The sequence below is a fragment of the Cuculus canorus genome, chromosome 4 (assembly GCF_017976375.1).
Source record: "Cuculus canorus isolate bCucCan1 chromosome 4, bCucCan1.pri, whole genome shotgun sequence".
Lineage (NCBI taxonomy): Eukaryota > Metazoa > Chordata > Aves > Cuculiformes > Cuculidae > Cuculus > Cuculus canorus.
In genome coordinates, this window is record NC_071404.1 from 77,207,956 (window position 1) to 77,224,000 (window position 16,045).

At 44.0% G+C, this 16,045-nt stretch overlaps 1 protein-coding gene across 5 annotated transcripts in view; it reads right to left on the reverse strand.

Moving 5' to 3' along the window:
• The window catches only part of ALPK1 (alpha kinase 1), a 63,366-nt gene that overhangs the window by 44,672 nt on the left and 2,649 nt on the right, over positions 1–16,045 (reverse strand). For 4 of the 5 annotated variants that reach the window (XR_008449612.1, XR_008449611.1, XR_008449613.1 and 1 more), the window contains exons 2-3: positions 15,511–15,610; positions 11,143–11,387 (exon numbers count right to left, since the gene is read on the reverse strand). The gene's annotated coding sequence lies outside the window, so the exon portion shown is untranslated. Of the gene's footprint in view, positions 1–1,041; positions 1,147–11,142; positions 11,388–15,510; positions 15,611–16,045 lie in introns of all 5 variants that reach the window. The other variant, XR_008449614.1, reaches the window with a different exon arrangement.

Here is a 16,045-nt window from a genome sequence, read left to right on the forward strand (position 1 = left end):
TTCGGGCTGGCGGCACCAGCAAGCACCCATGGCTTGGGACTGAGGAGCTCAGCAGCCAGGCGCAGGCTCTGGATCTGCTGCAGAGCAACTTGCACGTGATGTACACGGTACCAAACCCTTTCCAGTTACTATAGCAATTCTGCCAAAATCTGCTTGGATTGCTTCCATCCAAGGCTCTCCATACATTGACCTGGCTGTCTGGCCTGCTGGAATTTTTCCACTGCAAGTCCTTCAGGTGCTTAGGACCTTGCCAATGGCAATGCAGGAAAAAAAACCCACAATCTGCATCCAAGGTATCTGGCTCAGCATCGGTCAAAACAGCCAAGCAACTTGAAGTATGAAAGAAATACTCTGTTGTTTTTTTTCCTCCCACCTGTTTGAGGCATTATAATCAGAAACAGCCTCTGTGAAAACATTCCTAAAATTGGGGAAAGAGTAAGGCTATAAAGGAGGAAGGCGAGTGCAAAGGAACACACCTACAGGCACAGTTTGCTTTGCTGACTCATATTTTAACAGCTAAATTTCCAGGCTTCCTTTTTTCCCCTTTCTGTCACAGCTCTGGGATCACTGGATCCCTGAGCTGGTGGCAGACAGCCTGTGTTCTCAATGGCACCACGTAAGAGCAAGCTGCCAGATTGAAAAGCAGAGGGCAAAAGAGAGGCACTCATGCGAAAGCAGAGAGGATCAGAGAGCCTGCCGTGGAAGGGCAGGTGGAGCAGGGCGAAAGATGGGATTCATCAGCAAAGAGCCATGAGGCAGGAGCTACTCACTGGGCCTGTGACTGGCTCCGCAGACAAATATCTGAGAAAGAAGAAATTGTAAAAGTGGCCTTAAAAAGGAGACTGAGGGCAGGAGCACAGGCACATGAGAGGAACTGGACAGCAGGATGGACAAGCAAAAGAACAGCTAGATGCAGAGCCACAGATAAAAATCTTAGGCAAGACTAAGGCTGCTAAACAGCCAACATTTCATAGCATCTGAGGCTTGGTTTTGTGATTGCAGTAGTGTTTTGCTGGTGAGAGTTCTTTCTGCGCAACTCACGCTGCGGAGCACCTCAGCGGGGCCATCTTCTACTGCAGCTGCACTCCAGAGCACAGCACAAGAAGGTCCTGGCAGAGTATTCAACCAATATGGAGTCTTCATGTTCTGGAGGGTATAAACCATTCCCTAGTAAGAATTATAATCACAGAATAGAATCCTAGAATATCTCGAGCTGGAAAGGACCCCTAAGGATCATCGAGTCCAGCTCCCTAGGCAGGGAGTCTCAAGAGTACAACATTGGACTGAGATACAGAGGAGCTAGCTGCAGTTCTTAAGTCCTGGAGATGACAAGTCACATACACAGGAGAGGAAGAGATGCCTTCTGGACCTGTCAGTGGGCAGCTAGAAACCCAGGGAGCTGTGAAGTCAAGTTTGTCAAGGTCTGTGAGGTTTCTACCATGTGAACGAATAAAAAGCCCACAGAGAAAACAGTGCTCTGAGGAACAGCACAGGTTTCATTGCTGTGGTTGCGACTCTGCACTCAGAGGGCTGTTGAAAAATTAACCCACCAGGAAGAACAATTGTATCAAATACACAATATGGGTCAGAGTCCTTATAACGAGAGCAGGTTAAAGTCTGCACTCAGGTTCAGCTCCCATCCCATCAAGAAAACAGTGGGGTGGGATTTCAGCTGTTTTTCCTCTCCATCATAGCTCTGGCCAAGTTGATATCTCTGATATCCTCTCTGATCACTTTTGTATTACAAATGCCTTCCTGGAAGAGGATTTAGAGGTGTTTTCAGAAAAGGGGTTCACATGCACATATCACCACAGTCCAAGAACATGACTCCTAAGCATGGTAAGGTTAAAGCCACAAATACAGAATTCATAGCTCAAGGCCTCTTCTAGTGCTCCTCTCCCTATCCTAGTACAGGACATTAAGAAACAAAACAGAGGGAAAACCCAGCTCTCCATCTTTTTTATAAACTCCAGGAGAGAGTAGAGACATCCCATGTGGGGCCGTGTCCCCCAGGGTCTGAGCTGAGTAAGCATAGCTGGGTGCTGATAATGGGGTGCTGGGATTGCCCCCCCCCCCCCCCCCCCCCCCCGCCGCACAGAAAAAGGATGGACCAAGCACAGCGTCTATTTAGGAGCTCCTGTTCGGAGCAGAGAAACAGGACCGGAGACAGGGCTGGAAGCACAGCTGCAGTGTGGTCCAAAGTCCACCCAGGAGATGGGTCTGAACAATCACTGGCAAAGACCATCCTAAAAAAAAGGCCACCACACAGATGGGATTTGCTTCCAGCACAAGGACCTCATCCACATCCTAGTTCACAAAGCTCCATTCTCCACAAGAGCCTCCAGGTCAGCAAGGATGACACCCAGAAGGCAGGTGCTTAGGAAAAGCAGAGGCCTCTCCTCCTACCCTGACAGGTCTAGAAAAGCTGATCCAATTGCTGGTTATCCATGGGGGAAAAGCAAAGCAGCCCCCTCTGCCATAATCACAGGAACACACCTATGGTAGCCTTGCTTGCTCTGTTAACTGCACTGACATCTGCTAATTGATTTCTCTGATTACCCAGCCCTGTGGGAACGAGTGCGTGGCCATCCCATGGGTACCTCCCAGGTTGGGATGAAGCGTCCCTGCCATCTGGCCCTAACTCCATTCCTTTATGTAATTGATTTCTCAAAAATCTCATTTTCTAGGGCGTTCTCTCTAGTAACCGCTGAACACCTGTATCAGATCCACCACAAACATTGGTTTGAGTGAACAGAGGAGATTGCTTCCCGTGCATGCAGAAGCATGTTGGAGAAAGCCTGCATCCAACTGCCACCTTGCAGCCCTGGTAAATACATAGAAAAACACAATTTTCTATGAAGGTGCACAAAAGCAAATAAGTGCTGGGATACTTGCCTTTACGAAGAATAACATGGCTTTAAGAGCGTACAGGTGAGTTTACAGACATGCTCCAACTCATCTATATTGCAGTGCAGAGCCCAAAATTCATCTTTTGAGCCCAGCTCGTGCAAAGGCTGAAGGGCTGCAGTGCTGCAGCCTGAAAGATCACATTGGGTCTTTACTGTAAGCAGGAGGGCCCCGTGGCTTTGTGAGCCACACAGACTGCCAGCCTCACAAAGAACTGATGGAGCTTAGCGGGGAAGCTTAAATTAGTGTGGAAGTACAGCACTTGGCTTCCTAGGATTGTAAAGATTTAACTCACCGGGAAACTGCCAGATCTATAACAGTGATGTATGAATGTCAGCATGCGAGAAATTTTTCTTCAAGTACAATTTTCCAAAGAACTGAATAAACAGCGAGGACACTTAGAGTAATAAATAATGATTTACAACAGCAGCGACAACAAAGTGCTGGAACCATCGAGAAAAGTGCAATAAACTGTACATTAGGACTCAGGAGAAGGATAGCCTTTTGAAACCCAGCACTAGGGGCAATGACTCGCATCATAAAATAGGCTTAAAATGCACCAAAGAGCTTTAAACCATAGCAGCATCCTTTACACAGATGCCACTTTGCAAGTTGTGTTTTGTGACAGCTGGAGCATTGAATGGCAGCTGGGATGTGAAAATAACCAAGCGCACAGCTTACGGACCAGGGGCAAACGCAGGGCCTGAGACTAAAGCTGAACAGCAGAACCAGCACAGACTTCTAGAGGCCTTTAGAACCCACTCAATGCTTACTGATTAGCTTCCTTAAAGTACGGTTAAATCCTAACAAACAGCACTTCAAGGCTACTACAGTTTTGAAGTGATAAAAATTGCAGCTTGATATGCTACAAAACTGCCTAGACAAAGATGCTTATTAAGGACACATTATCAACTGTTAGGATAACAGTTCCAAATACCACCTTCCAAATACACAGTAAAACCAGTTTTACATCAGACTGAGGAATTAAATGTTTTCTGGTGACAGGAACCTCCTTTACTCCAGCTTTGGGCACAGAGTGGTTTTAAATAGTTGATGGCATCGTTAGACAATTAAAAGCAGAAATTCTGAAAAAGAGTCTGTGCCCTTTCTGGTTGGCGCGTGGGTTCAAACAACATCTTGCATCAAATATGATGAAAAAAATGACAAAGGTCTTAGGGGATGAGAAAGCTTATTTCTGCAGTTGCCCTTTAATCAGAGCTAGGGTTCCAAACAAGAGGCAGGGAGAAACTGGGTGGGCTACAGTGAAATGATCTCTTTAATAAGAAATGGGCCATACTATGACATCCCGGAGCCCTTGGGCTAGAAGACCAAAAGATCTGTCAAGAGAAAGGAATTTTAAGTTCTACGGTGGATAGAAGGAAGCCGGGGATTCAATCTGGGTAGATTAAGACCGCAATTAGCGTTGCAGGCTTTAAGGAATCGAAGATGTAATTGCCACATTCAAACTTCAAATACAGCAAGCATCAGTTTCTCAGACAACATCATCTGCAAAATTTTCCAAAGCATTATGGTCCTGAAACACAAATTAGAGCTCACCAGACCTTTTCTCTCTGAAAATATATTACCCTAATTTTCATCTTATTCAGGCTACTCTCCAGTTCCAGGGAGACTAATGAAGAGGACGCAAAGACCTGATGAGTTCCATGTGGAGACTACATTTATGGATTAATCCCAACAGGGAGCAAATAAACCTTATTCCCAGAGCTCTCGGTTGGGACTCAATACAATCAATCGAGGAATGGATAGTTATTTATGACTGAGGCTGTTTTGACTTTCAAATAAACATTTTAATTATTTTAAGTGCTACATTGGAACTTAGAATCTGAGCCCTGTTTTCATTTTGATGCCTTGGTCTCCTCCCTCCTAATCCCAAAACACTTCAGTCATTATGATACCGTGCAAATGATACTGATTTTCATGCCTATAACATTTGAAAGTGTCTGCCAAGGTAAAATAGACAGGCTGGACAAACCAAGGAACAGGAAAGAGGAAAAGGGAGGAAAATCCCTCTGAGCAGAGCTAGTATAAATGAAAGGAGCATCCCCAAAACAAGAAGCAGACGCGCCCAACTGTTAACCATCAAAGTACTCAAGAGGGTTACCTTTTTAATAGCCATTTTTTCAATTCAAGCATCTGCACCACTTGCTCTTCTAGCTTTTCCCGCCGGTCTGAAGTTGCCCATACACTTCAGTGATGCTCACACCACACGGTGGGATGGCATTTTTTGTGCGTGTTGGGGTAGGACTCCTTGCCTCTGACTCTGTGCAATCTAATTTCTTTGTTCTAAGCAAGTAATGAAGTGCCCGACATGAAGACTGCACACAGCAGCTCGTGGTGTACCATGGCCTACCTAGATGTAGCTTCACTAAGGTAAATGAAACCTCAAATAATTTTGGAGGAAGCTTTTTAAATGCTTTTCAAGAAAACAGGGGTGAAATCATGATATCGAGGCAGTGCCAGATCTACTCTAGCTGCACCCCCTCTACAGCTGATTGAGCTATGGTCTCATCTTCACTCCAAATTATGCCATTTTGCCTCCCCTCGCTTTCTGCAGGGAGATTGGAAAATTGCAGAAGATAGTGACTTGAAGATCAATTGAACATCAATGCATGTATTTTTTCCTTCTGCAGGTATCGGGGAGCATGCACATAGTCCAGCACCCTCCTCAGCTGCTTTCCTTCCTGTGCATTTGCACACGAGCCTTCTGGAGTCCTTCCCATCATATGTGTCAAAAATAATAGGCTCAACTTTATTTTCAGATTGGGCAGCTTGAGGGGGAAAAAAATAAAAATGGAAAAAGAAACCATACGTACAATGATTCAGCAAAGATTAAGTTAATATCATCCTCCACAGAAAGCAAATTCCGTTTCCTGACTATGTCAATGCACATGTTTGTTTTTTCCTAGACCGTTTACCTTTCTTTTCAGTAAGTGGAGGCTTTGCCATATGAAAGAGAAAAGATGGTTTAAAAAAAACACCAAAAATCGATTTGCTAAGGGCTTTATTTATTTGTTTGTTTGTTTCATTTACTTCTCTGGCTTAGAGATTAGGTGTTTTCTTTTGGTAAAGCTGGATATACCAACTGGCATTGGCTGTATTAAAATAAGGAAGAACCTCAATCAAAAAGCCTCTCCTAAGGCAAGCTTTCTTGTTAATATGCACCAACATGAAAGGCTTTCTTTTCATCCTATACAACTACAGTGTGTGTAAATTGCAGGGGGCTCATTGGCATAAATCTTGGCTGTGACCTCTGAGGTAAACTGGATTTACATTACTTTCTGACAAGAATTAAATGAAGGCCTTGTGGATATATGAACAGCCTTCTAGACTGCAACAGATGGGCATGAATGTGCTCCCTAGGCAAACTATCAGTGACATCTGTGTCCTCCAAATTCTGGTGGTCTCAGCCAATTAGCAGGCAAAAAGGGGAAAAAAAAAGGCAGCCTCTGCACAGCTACCCCAGCCAAAGCTGAAGCAGAATTGCTTCTGTTTAGAAACGGGATCAAGAACAGCCTCCAGCAGCCAGGGGGTGGTGAGTTGCTGGGTATAATGCAGAGGTAATGTTACAAAAAAAAGCTGAAGTAATTAGGTAGAAGAGATATTAATATTAATACAGAACAAGTCCCAGCCTCAGCTAAGCCTGTGTTAAGCTAGTGTAACGGGCTACTGTGATGGATTTACACTGATACAGACAAGAACCGAGTTTTATCAGTGCTAAAAAGCAGAGGAGGGGTGAAAGCAAAGCCCAGTGCCTGACACAGCCAAAGCAGGCATTGCAAAAGCCCAGCTCTTAGTCCATACTCAAACCTTCACACATCCCACTCTCCTTACTGCAGTGCAAATCAAATGCCTTTATAGAAACTCCGCAGTACAGACCTGCCTTTAAGAATCACGGAATATCTCGAGTTGGAAGGGACCCACAAAGATCATCCCATCCAGCTCCAAGCGTCTCTCCTTGGGATGGGTTGGGTAAGCAATACGCTCTGTGGCCGCTGCACCCGCCCGCTCCAAAGCTGAGCTCAGCGCTTTGTGAGGGGGCACAGAAGTCACCAACAGACCAGTTAAAGAGCTTTTCTGGTGCTGTTTGTTAGAATGAGATTTAAGATTTCTTAGTGCAGCACATATACAAAACAGAGCTTCAGTAAAGCTACTTCTGCTAAAAACAAAAGAGCCCCAGAGCTTGCTTTAAAGCCAGCCATAATCAGAGAAGATTGTTTGCCAGCACTTTCATAGGAGCAGTCAGGGTGTAGGGTCTTGGGGGGAGGCGATCACCCACCAAAAGCTGTACGAGAAGCCCACGCGGCAGCTGCCCACCACACCAAGCTGGCAGAAGGGGGACCTGGGGGCCAAAACTGGTTGCCAAACCACACAAACTCCAGTAACTGCCCAAGACTCATGTTTTTTAGGCCATTCAATTATCCCAGGAGTGACCGGACAAATACAAAACGTGCAATAACCCATTCCTTATGAAATGTATTCTCTGTTTCCCAGTTTCAGAGCAAGCTTTACACTCATGGCAGGAGCAGGCAGGACCTCTGGCTAAATCCTGCTCTGTGATGGAGCTGGCGCTGGGTGCCAAACAAAAGCACCTGTTGTTTAGCCCTGGTCATGACTTTTCAGAGGCCATTTGGGTGCTTTCCCCTCACCATTGCTATCTCGTGTACTCCTAGGGGATGCAAAAAAGGGAATAATTGAGGGGCAGATCAATAAATTAAAAAGTTCTAAAAAAGAAAAAAAAAAGACATAATGAATTTGGTACAGCACATATTTTTAGATCAAAGATGCCTTTGAAGTGACAAACCCTTAATCCATAAACTACTGAAGCACTTCCTTTCTCTCCCAAACTACTTCTTGTCAAATAAAATGGAAGTTAAGGAAATTATCTTTATCTGAAAATGGCCAAAAGAAGCCATCACCTAATGACAGCCTTGTCAAAATGACAATTGGGGAAATTGTTAGGAAGGGGAGGCCTGACGACTGGAGGAATAAGCTTGCTGTTTGCTCTAATCTGGTCAGGCAGGCCCCACACAATTCCAGTCAGCTTGCTGTGTGAAACAGCTAAGTCTTTGTCAATGTAAGCAGGGGCTGGAAAGACCTCTCTTTCATGAATATGTATCACCGCCCTCCACGTCTACAGAAAAAAACCCAAGCCCTTCCAAACAGCAAAATAATTAAAAAAACCCACTATCCACCACCATAAAAAATAAATCCCAGAACAATAAAATCCTACGTCGAGAGAAAAAACTACTAAGTAATGAACACACACATTTTGGAAACAGAGCCAGAAGGATCTTCTTCCCAAAAGCTTTCTTTGGACATTTATTCCCCAGCAGACTGGGATGAGGCACTTCAAGTCATGACTTGTAAGTACACAAGAGCACAAGGGCCCATCAGGGTATAAACTGTCTATCGCTGTATTTTATATCTAGCATTTGTGTGGTGCGTGGGCATCAAACCCCAGGCCACAAGTGCACAGCGCTGGGCTGGTGACACGGAGAGCCACATGAACGACTGCCTACTTGTGTGAAGAGGAAAGCACCCAGAAGCAGGTCTAAATGCTCCCGTGGGCAAAAGTTTCAAGCCCAGGCTGTGAGTAAGCTTTCTATCAGGGTAATAAATTTCCTGGGGAGCTTACAAACACTCAACATTATAAATAAAGGTTATTCTAGGTTTAATAAACTACATACATACAGTAAGAATGGGTTGCTTTACATGCGACGGCACAACTGAGGCTTTCAGAAGTGGCTGGTGATTTCCCAGTGCTCCCAGTAGCACAATTTTCAGAGATATGTTCAAGACCTTCTACAGACAAAATCCTTTACAACATCTGAAGTCAGTTTTAATCACGGATCCCCTTGAAGTCTGGGGGCTTTTTTAACAGATATACAATATTCAATTTGAAGCATTAAAAAAAACCACCATAAAACTAAAAGAGGAGAGTCACCTTGAGCCTATGGGATTGCTAGTTGAGGCTGATGTACAGACAAAGTGCCTTAAAATGACAAAATTGATAAGAATTGCTTGTCAGAAATACTGTGTCTCTGCAGGACTGATCCTGAATCTCTTATAAGCCAAACACTGTGTTTAAAGCAATGGAAAGGCAAACAGGGAGAGAACACAGGATCGAACCAAACCTATGCCTGTTGCAGAAAACCCAAATGAAGATATTTTAAGATATGGTGGGTTTTGCCTCTACAGGAGAGTTATGACATCATTAAAGCATTCAATGGTGCTTGAAAAGTTGGCTTCAAACATTTGTTGTTATCTTTTAGATTTGCTTATGAAGCTGCAAACTAGATCTTAATTCACTGCAGAGAGCTTGTGCTATTACAAACCAAGTAACAAACAGAATATGAAAGTCTGACTGTCCAGCGGTATCAGGACAATGCTCAGTTTTGAGGTTTACAATATTACGCAATGTTTGCCGAAGACATTTCCATTTCATTAGCATATTCTACTTTACATGAAATCCAGCAATGAATGCTGTCCCTGATCTAAGGCTAATCCTCTTTAAAGAGCTACAGGCTATATTACATGTGGCCACAGCCACGGTTGTGCCATGGCTGAATCACTTTGAAGCCTATTGAACAGTGTTCCCTTGTGAGACTCTGCACAGAGCCATACACCAGTGTTCCCCGTGCTGTGAAATCCTACTGTTCTGATAGCCAATAACTTCTGTAAGGGACAAACCCTCCCTCATCCCAAGCCAGGGGCTGCACAAGAGGGAAGAGAGATGCGGCTGCCTTCACCACCTCTCAGTGCTGATTTACACCCGGCGCCTATCTGTCTACAGTAACACAAACACCTTGTTTCTAAACACCATCAGACACCAAGTGCTCCAATGGGGGGTCACCAGAAGAATGAAAGGTAAAGGTGAGCCAAGCACCTGTTCCCTTGAGGAAATCCTCTCCCTCACCTATCAGCAACGCTTCTGAAAATAGAGCAGGTTACAATGACCCAGTCTGGAAGAGTGACAGCCAGAGAGAGACAGAAGATGCCGAAGTGAGAATATTTGCTGAAATACGGTTCCTTCCTGTCTTCTCTCTCTGCCTCTATTTAGATACCATTCTATGGAAAAGCTTACATGTATTGCAGCAAGGTTCATATTTATTTCAGGTCTATTTTTTAATTTCTTAGTTGTAGGATGCTAGCTAGAAAGCAAGAATGATACCAAATTGATTCACTAGAAACTACAATTAAAACCTACATCAGAGGAAACAGTGTTGTATCGTGCCAGTAAGCTCCAAAACATAAAGACATCGCAGGTAGAATAGTTTGGGACACAATCACATTTATCTTTAAAATAAAAAAAAAAAAAAAGGGTCATGTACCTCCAAGGCAGGCTGCATCTCTCACAGCTGGGTGCCCTTAAACACTATAAACTGAGATAATGGAACAGAGTTTTTATTGCCACACAGCACAGAATGTGGAATCTTTAACACCTTAACATCTATACAAATTCAAAGGACGGAAAAAAAGAAACGCTATAATCACTAGTCCTGCTACGTATCAGCAAAAGACAGCTTATTTTAGTGCTTAGCTCTAACTCACCAAAAGAACTTTCTTTGTTCAATCCCTGCTTTTGAAGGGAGCTGGAAAGGTTGGTTCTGTTCAGTCTGCACTGTATACAGTAAATAATCTCCTTCTAAACGGTGTCAAACCGGACAGGGTAAGCAGATTCAGTCTCTGCTAAAATCTGGCTCCCAGTGAAGGCAATGTTTAAGCTCCTTGCTAACAAAATAGTATCTCATCCAATGTGTTGATAATCCAACACCTTTAGAATTGCTGCTATACACCTCGGAGACAAGACCACATTGTCCCTCGTGTGGCAAATGTAAAGAAGTACAGAGACAGCATTTTGGAGGTTATTGCAAAGTGTGCCGAAGACAGGAAGCTCCTATTTTCAGCCAAACCATTTCACTGGAGTCTTTATCAATTGTCATCACTTTCAGACTCCAATGGATTTGCTTCAGAGCAAGAGAAAGAAATTTTTTCATCTAGCAAATAGATGTTATCATTATTAGAACTTTATCAGTTTCCAATACAGTATTTAACATACTTGTCACTAGTAAAATATGTATCATGACGCCTTTACTGCTGGTGCCTTACCGCTTTGAGAAAGTGCAGCTTCCTCAGTTTAGTTCTACAGAAAAGAAAGAGCAGAGAACACCAAACTGAAATGTGAGGGGTATGACCTAGGGAAAGCATACTTACCTCTACTGTAAACTTTGTAGGAAATCTGTTGTTCCAATTCTTGCAAAGAAAACTGCTCGTCTTTTAACAGTCCCAGCTGATCAGTGAGATTGTAAAAGCTGATAAACACTGACTCTAGTGGTTGTAAAACACAAGTTCAAGCCTTGTCTTGTTCAGATCTTCACGCTGCTTGTGCATCTGACAAGGTCAAAACCTGAGTTATCACGAAGATATCGGAGGTCATATGTAGAAAGCTCACAGCTTATCTGTAGGAGGCAAAAACCACACATGAATTATACACTTCTCGGAAGGAAAGTCTTATCTGCCTGCCAGGTATTCTCCCTTTCTAGTTTGCGAGAAGTTCCACAAAATAATAGATGTAGGGAGATGTAGGTGCCAGCTAGACCTGTAGTGAGGTACAGCTAGGGGAGCAACATTTCAGCTGGTAAATCACTTCCACATACAAAGATGGGAGATGACCACCAGGCTGGACTCAGGGTTACTGCTAAACAAAGGGAACTCCACTAGGGCTCACCAACAAAATCCCCACAGCTTTCTAAGTATTATTAGGAGACACAGGGGAATCCTGCAAGCACAGTCACATTCAGCAGCTGTGCACAGGCTACTCATCCCCAACATGTTCTTAAGTTGTGCAAATTATTTTTTCATTTTCAGCTCTACTGAAATTCATTAAGATGCTCTTCTCCAAGAAATGTGGTGCTCCAACACACTTAAGACTCCGGGCTTTGTTCCAACTTCAAAAAAAAGACTACAGGGAAGAGCTGACAATTTTCTTCTGTATCAGGGCTTAAACGTGATTGACTACTAATTTTGAGCAAGAAGTAAGCACCTGCTCTATGGCACTGAACCTCCCTTACTCTTCTTTTTCCACCTCTTGCCCCACGAAAGCTGGCATTATAGCTCCCACCAAGCTGCACGAACCACCCTCCAACCCTGGGTCAGTTCTCAAGGCTCCTGCTGCACAATGCCAACAGAAAGATCAGTCCACTCCACCTCCCAGGCTCTTCCCAGTGTTTATTTCCTTGGTGCCCCGTGTCTGCATGGTTTCACTCGCCCTGTAAGTCACAGCACAGGTCTATAGTCCTGAGCAGCAAAAGCAGACTAGGGAGAAATCAGGCATAAGGGGAGTGGAAAAGATTAAAGGGGGAGAATCCAGACAGAGGGAGAAAGGCCAGGGAGAAAAAAACCAAAGAGTGGAGGGATCAACAGAGGGGGTAGGAAAAACAACCATGAGAGTGGCGAGAAGGAAGAACAACAGACAGCAAGAGGGGCAGGAAGATGGAAGAGAAACTAAGATAGCAGACGGGCAAGAAGAAGCAAAGGAGACAAGCCAGAGCGGTTCAGGAGGAGAACCAAGGGCAGGCTGTGATGTAGAAAGAGAAAGAAAATGAGGACTTGGACAGTGGCATAAAAAAACCCACCTGGTAAGAAATAGTTCTCTTTAGTAGTCAGCATGAGCTTCCTCATCAGAGATGGGAAATTAAGTTTTATTTTTCCAGAATAAACAAAGTGTAAAGAAGTAAATAAACATAGAGGGAACAGTGCTCTCTCTTCCTCCTTTGGGAGACCCCCTCTGCTTCAAGGAGTAGAGCTGTTTCTGGCACTGGGATCTAGAAGTTGAGTGAATGCACCTCCTTCCCATGCATCTCTCGTCCCCCTCACACTGAGATCCAGATCAATATCTTGCTTTATCTTTGGAATGCACTTGTCTTTGAGAAGGGTCTATTTACTTTCTGTTTGAACAGGAAACATTTGGTTGCCATATGGCAATAATAACTCATTGCAGAACCTAGCCATTGCATACTCTGTTACATCTTTCCCAAATGATCTCTTGGAATTTACGACCGTCATTACTACCATTAACTTACATGTACTACAACAGCTCTTGCAATATCAAAATGAACTTTTCAATTTAAAACAAAACAAAACAAAACAAAAAAAAAAGAAAAAAACCCAAATCCCACAAAACACCAACAAGCTTAAAACAAATGGTGGCTTTCTATGTCTGGTCACACATTGCCACCTACTGGCTCCTATCCCTTTGCCCTCAACACTCCTAAAGTGCTTTGGATCAAGAAACGGGCTGTGAAGCAGGAAGGAAGAGCAGCAGGAGGGCACAGGTTGGGATTGGAACTCAAGATGCATGCTAGAGAAGCAGGCAGTGAATACTATTATTCCCTACCATCACATACACACAAGCAAACGCATCCACCAGCCTGGATTGCATGGCTGTAAAGCAGCAACCAGCTCCACCACTCTCCGCCTCCGTGTCTCTGCTCATGCCTAGAGTGCAGGACGATGTCAGGCCACCCCTGTGCCACCCCAGGAAAGCAAGACCTGGGACAGGGTGGGTATAATGTTATAATGTTCGGCATAAGAGGTCTCACCAGGTCACAGCATCCGCTTCAGCATTCACATGATGACACCACTGACAAGCTGTACCGCTGAGTTGGAAAGCCGGTAACCAAAAAAGGGCCACCAGAAACCCAAAGAAATTATACTTCCACAACAGGGTTGGCTGCTACGTGGAAGCCCCATCCCTGGAGGTGTTGAAGGCCAGGTCGGATGGGGCTTGGAGCAGCCTGATCCAGTAGAAGGTGACCTTGCCTATGACAGGGATGTGGAACCGGATGGGATTTACAGTCCCTTCCAATGCAAACCATTCTACGATTCTATGAACATTTACAAGTGCAGCCACCTTCTACTTGGCAAAACCAAGCTCTACATCTGCACTTTCAATAACCACATGCAAAGTCTGGCTTAAGGAGGTAAAGACAGAACCATGGTGAAATCTCAGCACCACTGCAATTGGGCCAGACTTGCTGTTGATCCAACAGGATATTTTCATCATGTTAATTTAATCTCGTTAATTTCACATTGTTCCAGTCTACTGCTGGCCTCATATCCTGTCTCAAATGTCCACAGGACTGCTCTTACACAATTAGACAGAACTCTGAAAGACATGATCCCTGAGTGTCCAAGAAACATCACCAGAGCATTGCCAACTTGTGACCAGCCAAGCAGACCAGTAACAGCCATGCCAACCACACCACGTGCCAGAGCACTCAAAAAGGTCTCTGGGGATTTTTGATAACGATTTTTATGATTTGTACAGCACAAGGAGGAAGCCTGGGAAGATAAGTTTCATGTTGAGTCAGTCAGAGATAATTATCTAGAACTCAGATACACAAAAACAGTCCTTCTGCTCATTAACCCTGAAATCATTTACTACAACTCTTCTGACCTACCATGAACTTCCCAGAAAGGGAAGGAAACATTTTTGTCCTCTCTGATTATCAAAGCCAAACATAACTGGTAGCAATGCAAGAGTTCCTAGTACTTTTCCATTTTCCAGATGTGCATCTTTAGGCTCTCGAATTAGCCAAAGCCTTATGAATCAATCATTAGAAAAAAAAACAGCACTGCAGCTAGGCCAAAACCCCCTCAGTCTTTCAGCATATGCATTAAAAATACTTAATTAGCCCAAATGCTACGCATTGATAATTACACAGAGAAGCCACACCAGACATACAGAAGCGGGAAATATCCATTTAGAGTAATAAACATGACTTTTCTTAGGCTTCATCCTCTCCAGGGATCAGCAAGGCAACGAATAGACATGTCTGAAAACCAGTCACTTGGAAGGCAACGTTAAAGAAGAAGATGGGTCTGCTCCACCTTTAGTTTTATATCGCATGCTGTCTTCATATTTCAGAGGAATGCCGTGTGCCACCACTTCTGCAGCCTGGCTTGGGAAGGCTCAAATTTCCATCCTATCTATTATCTGTTGGATAACTCCAGGGATGCCAGAGTCGATTCAAGCTCCAGAAAAGAAAGTACATCTTAGGAAAATCCCAAACCTGAGGGAGGGAGGGGTTGTGCAGCCAACATAAAACCAGACAGTAACCAGATCTGCTAGGTTAACATTGGCATCAGCTCCCCTCGCCCAAGTGCCAGCAATTTCCTCACCACACGGTGCAGCTCAGCCCTACAAAGCTTTACACATTCACTTGTGGTTTCGCTTTTGACCAAAGACATTGCAATTAAAAAAAAAAAAAAGTTATTGCAATACAGTAGTAACAGTAGTAAACTGTCTAACCGTTTTAGCAGGAAGAGCACCCCAAAAAAACACAAGCAGAGAGTGCCTGAATTTTTCTCCTCATACGGGGCAAACCTAAAGTTGTCTTCCTGACACTGGCAGCATTTCAAGCAGGTAGAGACTTACGGAGGAGAAGCACATAAATACAGTTCCTGCCCTCTCCTATACAAAATCACATAGAGCTATATTTAAGTCATAAACCAATGAGGAATATATAGTTAATATGAGGTTACACAATTCCAGGAAAAAAAAGAAGGATCCTTACATACCTCAGTAGCTACAAGGATTGAAATAATCCTATCAAAAGACCTCTTTCGCAGCCCAGGAAACAGGGTGTATGCAGAACCAAAGGGCTGACAGGAATTACGTCTGTCAACAGATGCAATAAATAGCAGGGTTGCACAATTCTGGCTTTTCCAAAAGGCAGCAAAGTGCTTTTGTGTGAGCACCCACGCCCAGCCCTGCCTGCTGCAGGAAAGGCATCCTGCTAAGAGAGAAACTTGGAAGAATCTGTTTTCCTTCTCTGCTTTTTTAATGTGAATTCTTGCAAAACGCGGCCTAACCCCTTTTTTTTTCAGATGCAAGGGGCAAACGGCATAGGCAGCAGATGTATCAGCCCGTGTACAGATAAGAGCTACCCCACAAGAACCACAAAGGAATTTATCAACCCAGGAGCAATTTACCTGTTTGTTGAATAAATAAAAGGAACCCACAAGTAGTTTGCATGAGCCAACACAGTATTTTACCACCCATATCAAAGCAATCAAACCTGCTTTACTAATGGAGACCAAACACCTTGCTGGT